At 43.3% G+C, this 8,194-nt stretch overlaps 1 protein-coding gene across 1 annotated transcript in view; it reads right to left on the bottom strand.

The window, feature by feature from the left end:
- The window catches only part of LOC126399942 (RNA binding protein fox-1 homolog 3-like), a 414,850-nt gene that overhangs the window by 110,879 nt on the left and 295,777 nt on the right, over window positions 1-8,194 (bottom strand). The gene's annotated exons all lie outside the window — the stretch shown is intronic.

Genomic DNA, 8,194 nt, shown 5'->3' with positions numbered 1-8,194 from the left:
GCAGAGAGTGCATCACAAGGAGTGAAAACTTTGCAGCAATTACTAATCCTGGCGTGATTGAAACATTTTTTCATGTTCCTAAGATAAACTGGAAAAAACGCCCCAGGCCTGCAGGAGCTGATGGACAGCTTTCAGTCAAGTTAGTAATATCGCTTTATAATGCACATTTACAGTGCCTTTTCATCTAGCCTGTAGGTTTGCCTTGAATGTTTTTGCAAGTTGCAATAATACATTTTCGAGGCATGATCGTCCGTGTCGTCTCATTGTTTGCTTTTACCGAGTGACCTAGCGTACCTGTCCCAGAGCCAGCTGCAGCTGTTGCTCACCGGTGTATCCCTCCGCGCAGGGCGTAAACGCACTATAGTTCCGTGTATCAAACTTCTTCTAAAATGACTAAAAAGGACTCTAATTTTTCAAACTAATGTTTAAACATGTTTATTTTAAATGCACGTGTAGAAATACCAGCTTCAGGGTTTCTGTAACGTTTATTTGTTCACTTTTACCGTGTAGGCTACTGACCCCCTATAGACTTAAATTGTATTCGCTAAGCTAAGCCGCAATGCTAACCGCTGAGACCCAGCCACTGGACGTACAGACACAAAGAAGATATCGATCATGTTGTCTCAATATGAAAACCAAAGAGACAGGGCATAACTCCCAAATTGTCGGAGTATTCCTTTAAGCCTCATTACTTTGCATTGCTGAAAGGCAGCGTCCTGAAGGAGAGCAGAGCACGTCAACCTTTTGGGGGCTGAACCTCCACATTTCTGTCCCAAACCATTATTTGGATAAACCATTAGTTGTTGGAACAGACCACAACCCTGGTAATTACTTGATAGCTTTATCTTTTATTCGAGAATTTATAGTATTGGTGTGTGCTGATGAATGTGTCTATGTGTAGCTGTGAGAGTCTGGTTCTTTAGGTGCATACCTGACTGTGAATGCACCGGACACACTGTACAACTATGCTGACATTTTTGCATGTGTACCTACATACTTGTATTCATGTGAGCACGGGTATGTATGCCTGTGGAGGTTATCAGTCATTCTTCTGATTGGAATTTGCGCACAATAAACCTGTAGCCAAGCCCAGCAATGGAGATGGAGTGAACTGTCAGCTGGCCAGGATTTATGGAGGCCGATTCAACTGATGGGTGCTGGGAAAGCCGTCTGATAAAGAGTGATTAATCACCCTTACATCCCCCTTTACATCCTGCTTTGCTCCCTCCCCAAACTAGTTTAAATGCACTCATTATTATTCCAGAAGAAATCCCAAACCCACACACTTTCACTTACAGGTGGGAATCTTTCATTTTTCATACAGTGGAGGAGAGAGAGAGAGAGAGAGAGAGAGAGAGAGAGAGAGAGAGGTGTCTGGAGGAGTGCAGGGTGGAGGCGTGAATATAAACTGTGCAGTGTATGTATGGGTGAATGAATGCCAGTAGAGCCAAAAGAAAGATCCATGTAATAAGAGGAGGGTGAAAACAAATAGAAAAAATGTAGAGACAGACACAATGCAGGCATGGCTGATTTTTCCTATTCTCTGTTGTGAAGTTTTTCCACTTTTCCATCCTTCTATCCCTCCATCCATACCTCAAACAATGAAAGGCAATAGACAAACATTTTCAGCTCAACAATTTCATCGATTGAATTAAAAATCCTCTTGGAGGTAGGGCTGCCCCCGAATAGTTGACCAAACGTTAGTTGACCAGAAAGGTCATCAGTCAGCAAGATTTCATCGGTCGCTCAGTTGCAGAAAATAAATAAATAAATTAATTAATTAATTTAAAAAAAAAATAAATATATAAAATAAAAAAACATGAAACTCTGAGCTGTGCCTTGTCAAAATAAATCAAAACCTATATGACTGGACCATGTGGGAAGTTAATTTGAAAGGACAGACACAGGAAGTGGCCACACGCAGTCAGACGGAAATCAATTAATTTACAGGGCTGATACCTGTGGTTATTACACAGGCGAGTTAATATCATGTCGGCCAGGGAATCCAAAGCGTGAGATCATTTTGAGAAGGTGAAGGACGAACCCAAGATGATGTGTAAACTCTGCAGGCATACATTTGCCTATCATTTGTCGACTACAAACATGACGTATCATCTGAAACATGTAAGTAGCTACATGCCCATTAGCCACTTAGCACAATCATTTCTATTTCGCCAACAGGTGGCTCGCTTAGTGTGTGATGTGCACTTGTGGATAAAATATAGGCCTATATTAATTCAGGTTCATTGGTACAGTTTTGTATATCTCTGTAATGAAGCACAGTGTTAACAATGTTACTGATACTATTCTTTCTCAAACCTTGAACTCAAATCATTGTGTTGCCTCGCCCAAAATATAGAATTTAATGATTAAATAAATATTGTAAACATGTGGGCCAGTAGTCGATTATGGTTTAATGACTGTTGGTCAACTAGGAAAATTCTTAGCTGGGGGCAGCCCTAGTTGGAGGAATAACAGAGTTGGGAAATTGTCGCTAGTTCTTAGAACACTTAAACAGCTTTGACATAAGCTCCTCATATTTAAATATAAATATACATACATGTATCTTTTAATCTTCTACATTTGGAGTGCTGTTAAAGGGAAGATATTTTTGGAACCTCAAACAACACAAGGCAATAGACAGCTCAACAGTTTCATTGATTAAATTAAAAAGGCTTGGAGGAATAAAGAGTTGTTGGTGGTTTTTAAAACATTAAACAGCTTTGACATAAGCTCCTCCTATACATCTTTTAATTTGCTGAAATTTTCTTTACTGTTAGTAGGGTTGGGCCAGTGTAAAAAAATTCAAAAAGGTTTTTATTATTAAAAGCCAGACTGGACTGTACCAAATTTTACACTCTTGACTCAGCAGTGGCTCCTGAGTGGAACATAACGACACCATGCCCTAACAGCAAATGAGTGTCCGACTATTATGCTGCATTGTGTCACGTCGGAGCTCTCAGTTCACACTGAATGCATTAAATATGCACTTCTGTCATATCAGGTAAAAACAGCCTATCAGCTGTGTGCTCCAGATTAGACTAGAGACATAGCCACTTAAAAAAAAGGGTGAGTAGTTTATTTGCTGTCTTCGTTAGTACTTTTTATACGGAAAACACACATTTTATATTGTGAATTTACTGGAAATAACATACAATATAGCCAAAAGCAAGTCACCTAGCTTATTATTAGTGATGGTCATTTAGCTCAACAGAAACTTTAAGCTCCCTTTTAGCACACTCTACACACCTTAAGTACAACTCAGAGTCCTGCCACATACAAAAATACTCTGACATTACAGCTATTGTGGCTTGTATCAGGAGTGGTCAGGAGCAGGAGTACAGGGACCTTGTGGATGCCTTCAGGGACTGGTGCAGTAATGCTGTCTCCACCTGAACACAGCCAAAACCAAGGAGTTGGTGGTGGATTTCAAAAGAAAGAGGTCACCCCATCAACCAGTCTCCTGAAGGGGGAGGACATTGAGGTGGTGCACACCTACAAATATCCGGGGGTCCTCTTGGATGATAAACTGGACTGGTCCTCTAACACTGACATCCTCTACAGGAGGGGGCAGAGCCGCCTGTTCATCCTGCGAACACTGAGGTCCTTTGATGTGTGTGTGGAGATGTTGACCATGTTCTATCACACGGTGGTGGCCGGTGCACTCCTCTACGCTGCAGTGAGCTGGGGAGACAGCTTGATGGACAAAAACACCAAGCGATTGGACAAGCTGGTTAAAAAAGCTGACTCAGTGCTCGGTAGGAGACTGGACCCACTAAAAACTGTGGTGGAGAGGGGCACATTGAACAAACTGAAAGCTCTAATGGACAATAGCAGACACCCTCTCCACAGCCTCCTGGAGCAACAGAGGAGCAGCAGCAGCAGTCGGCTCATCTCACTGCATTGCAGAACGGCACGTTTTGGGAGATCCTTTGTCCCCATGGCAATAAGGACTGTTTAAAACCTCCTGAATCCAGTCACACGCCCACTCACACACGTCACATTAGCCACAACTGGACTGGACTGGACTCAATTTTAATTTGATTTTTAATTTCTAGTTCTTTCTATTCTATTCTATTCTATTCTATTCTATTCTATTCTATTCTATTCTATCTTTCTCCAGCCAGCTGTCACCTATGATGGTTTTCTGTGGTGAAATAAGGAGGCATTGTATGGCTAATTCCTCAGATTATCTTCATGAATCAGCTGTTCTTTATCTGTCGTGGCGCCTTCAGATGAAGCCACAGGTAGTAAATAAATAGAAACAGGGCGTCAGATAGAAGTTCAGCTCCAAACAGCGCCCTCGCTCCACGTTGGCTGCAAATGCACAATGTTGACATATTGGTGCAGTTACATTTCTGTCATGTCTCCTCTTGTTATACCCGGAAATACATGAACGTTCTAATAAACAAACGTTGTATGCATCTCTGCTCGTCCCATCTCTGCTGAAATTTTGATCTGCTTCTTGTTGCTGGTGCTCAGCTTAGGGCCTGTCAGACACTGTTGTCTCCGTTAGCCCATATTATTAACAAACATAATTCTGTTTGTCACGTTGTCATATTGTTTATTACTACTGTAATACAAGTTGGATTTAGAACCGTGATGCCGTCAGCCTGGTATTGTGTAGATAATTCCTCATTTAGTCTTCATGAATCAGCCATTCTTCATCCTTTGCCGCAGTTTTAAAGCTAGTGACAGGAATAAATACAAACAGAGTGTCTGACACAATTTCATCTCAAAGCGCATAACGCACTGCCCCTTCATCAGCTTCATATTCCAAAATGTTGCCATTTTTGTGCAGTTTTAGTTTTATTTGCCGGACTACCTTTTTTTGTCACCCAAAAAAAGCACATTATCTTTCTCGTAAACAAACACAAGGTGCACCACTCTTCCCCCTCCTACCTCTACTGATAAAAAGAAAGAAAGACACAGACAGACAGACAGACAGAAAGAAAGACAGAAAGAAAGACAGAAAGACATGTATAGACATGTATGCACCTTTGAAGACGTGATCTAAATATAAGCACGGCTGTGTGTTTCAGTGCATATTCTACTGTTTCAAACACCACAACACACGCACACAGGGTAGATCAGGCAGTGGAGCATGGAAAACTGTGACAGAGGGTTTGGGGGTCACCTGAGGCTGTTTCATTGGGTAGATGGATGGTGGGATAGATGGTGGGATGGAGGGACAAAGGCAGAGAGGCAGGAAAAGAGGGAGGGAGGAAAAACAGATGGATAGCCTCTCTCTGTCAGAGTGGTTATTTAAAGAAGTGCTGTAAAGCTGTCTGGGAATGAACAGATTTCAGACTAATGTGCAAAAAGTAGAGCAGTTACGAGGAACGGACAGTCTCAGCACTTCTACCAAATGAAACCAAGCTGCCACTTCAAACTGCGCGCACACACACACACACACACACACACACACACTATGAGGGGTGAGTGTACGTCTTACCCCGCGATCATGGACGTCAGAACTATTTTCTGAGAGGGAGGGGGAGGAATTTTTGTTGGGAGGGGCGGGGGAAGCAAGCACCCTTATCAATGATTAAGGATTTGATTTGAAGTTATTTTATAATAACATGCAGTTATAAGAGAACTAGAATGTTTTGTTAAGAAAATGAAACTTTGATAACTAAATCAAGCCATTTAAGGAACAATATAACCCTGTCTGCAGGGACGAACGCACCGCATGATGGGGTCAAACGGATCATGTGCATAATTAACCACAAAACAAGCAAATACTTCATCTTAATGACATGTAAGACTCATTATGCTTCAGCTGAATCCTCTAAGCAAATGACCATGTTGAACTGAAATTAGTTTATCACGTTAAATGTCCGAAATTGTATGAAATTGCTCCAATGCGTTAAACCAAACTTTGTGCATAATCACACAGCCTGATATGCCCTGGCAAACACAGTGGGACTATTTTCTGAAAGCACAGAGCAAAGAAATGTCTTTTTTTTCCTCCCCCGGTCTGCTGTCAGCAGCAGCGGTGGCTGCAGCGGGGATTTCAGCACCACGGACAGTGTGCGTAAAAAGACTTGACAAACGTCTCCTTTAAATGTGTTTGCTGCTAGCGAATTTACAATAAGAAATGAAGACAGTGACATATTTTCAATAAAAAACAATGAGTTGAACGTTCATTTCAAGCTTTTGTAGTACAACGAATTTCAGAATTGTGCGAGTGACGGAGAGCGGGCGGCAGTGTTTGACGCAGGAAAATATGGACTTGAAAATCAATTTCGGAGTGGGGGTCGTTAGGAACGGCGGGGTTTCGGAATGGAGGGCTGTCCCCTGTTGGGACATTGTGCGTGCATAGCCCTTCACCACCTGGATCCTAAAATAAACACCTGTTTTATTACATAATCATGCTTCCGTGTTGCGCCATTCAAATAACAAGAATTGCGGTTTAATACTCTTAATTATAACAGCCAGCTTATTGAAAAATGTCGGGTTTAAATCGGGCTCGGGCCCATAATTACAGTTAATTGGACGGGCCAGGCCAGTCCCGGACATAACGTGCACGGGCTTGGGCCGAGTCGGGCTGGATTTTTTGGGCCCGATCTAAGCTCTATTAGCCGCTCTAGTGGAAAGGGGGTCAGTTCCGGGGAACCCACATCCACTCGTTTCCCCTGAGCCGCCTCAAGAACTGCCTGCTCTCGCCCTGCAGCTACGCGGAGTCCCTCCTGATCAAAACGCCGCTCCACCTCTGAGCGCAGCAGGTCCAGGGCCTCTGTATGTAGTCAGGCAGGCTGCATATCATATCAACAGCATAGATCTATGCATTCATGATATGAAAGAGATAAATGTAAGTCAGACAAATTGAGTTTAAATTCAGATTCTTTATTTTTTTTTAAGCTTTTTTAGGCTGATGGGGTGCGGGGGGCACGGATGGGAGGGGGTGCGGCCGCACCCCCTGCACCCCTAGTTCCGACGTCTATGCCCGCGATGCGCGATGTGGGCAGCCGGGTCCAGCCACAGCTGCTACTGCTGCCAAGTACTAACGGCTGCTAGCCCCGCCCGTTGGAAAGAGTGTGGGATATACCACTACTAGGAATGGGAGGGGAGGACTAAATCTTTTAAGATTTAAGGATGTCTGAAAAGCTGTTTCCATAAACAGTCAAATTCGCAAAAGGGCAAAATGCGAAAAAAATGTTTATGAAAACACAACTATTGATTAAAAGCATACAGATGGAGGTTTGCAGCATTTAGGATCCAATTCAATAATAGGCTATATATTCACAATTAGGCTGTTGTAGCCTATATATTATCTTAGTTAAATATTTTTAAACCACAGCCAGACGTTGAGGGTGGTCAGTAGCTCTGATTTGTGAGGATAAAATAAAAAATCATGCGTGTGTATATGCAGGCATATGTCTGCAGCGACTTGATTCATTCATTCATTCCACTCTTGTGAAGCACACACACACACGCCTGCCTGCACGTGTAAACTATGGGGACAGACAGTTTGCCAGGTGTTAATGATGTGTACATGCACTGTGTGTACGAGATTCACACGCACATGCAGGTGTAGTGTATGTGTGGCGTTTGTAACGCGCTGTGCACGCGTACTGATAAGATGTGTGAGCGCGTCATGTGAGTGGAGCAAACAACGCCTGCGCGTCATGGAGCAGGTGTGTGTGTAACACTCGTGTCTCCATAGTAACCCTATGTAAAATGTAGGCGTGCACTCACGCGGTTTGATTAGATCTTGAAAAAGCAGTAGCAATTCAACTCCACTCCCATCTTTCACACAACAACCTGTATGAACAGTTCCAGTCTGGTTTCCGCCCTCTCCACAGCACAGAAACTGCACTCACAAAAATAACCAACGACCTCCTCATGGCAGCTGATTCTGGTTTACTCTCCATCCTCATCCTCCTTGACCTCAGTGCAGCCTTCGACACCATCTGTCACACCACCCTCCTCAATAGACTATCCTCCATCGGCATCACTCATACTCCTCTAGACTGGTTTAAATCTTATCTCTCTCACCGCACTCAGTTCATCCAGCTCAAACACTTCACATCCCAACCTTCCCCTGTTACTTCAGGTGTGCCCCAGGGCTCTGTCCTGGGGCCCCTCCTCTTCATCATTTATCTTCTTCCCCTTGGCAGCATCTTCCGCAAACATAACATCACCTTTCACTGTTACGCGGATGACACCCAGCTCTACCTCGCTAGCAAAC

This window comes from Epinephelus moara, chromosome 13, assembly GCF_006386435.1.
Source record: "Epinephelus moara isolate mb chromosome 13, YSFRI_EMoa_1.0, whole genome shotgun sequence".
In the NCBI taxonomy this organism is placed as follows: Eukaryota; Metazoa; Chordata; class Actinopteri; order Perciformes; family Serranidae; genus Epinephelus; species Epinephelus moara.
This window is presented reverse-complemented; position numbering and strand designations above follow the sequence as displayed.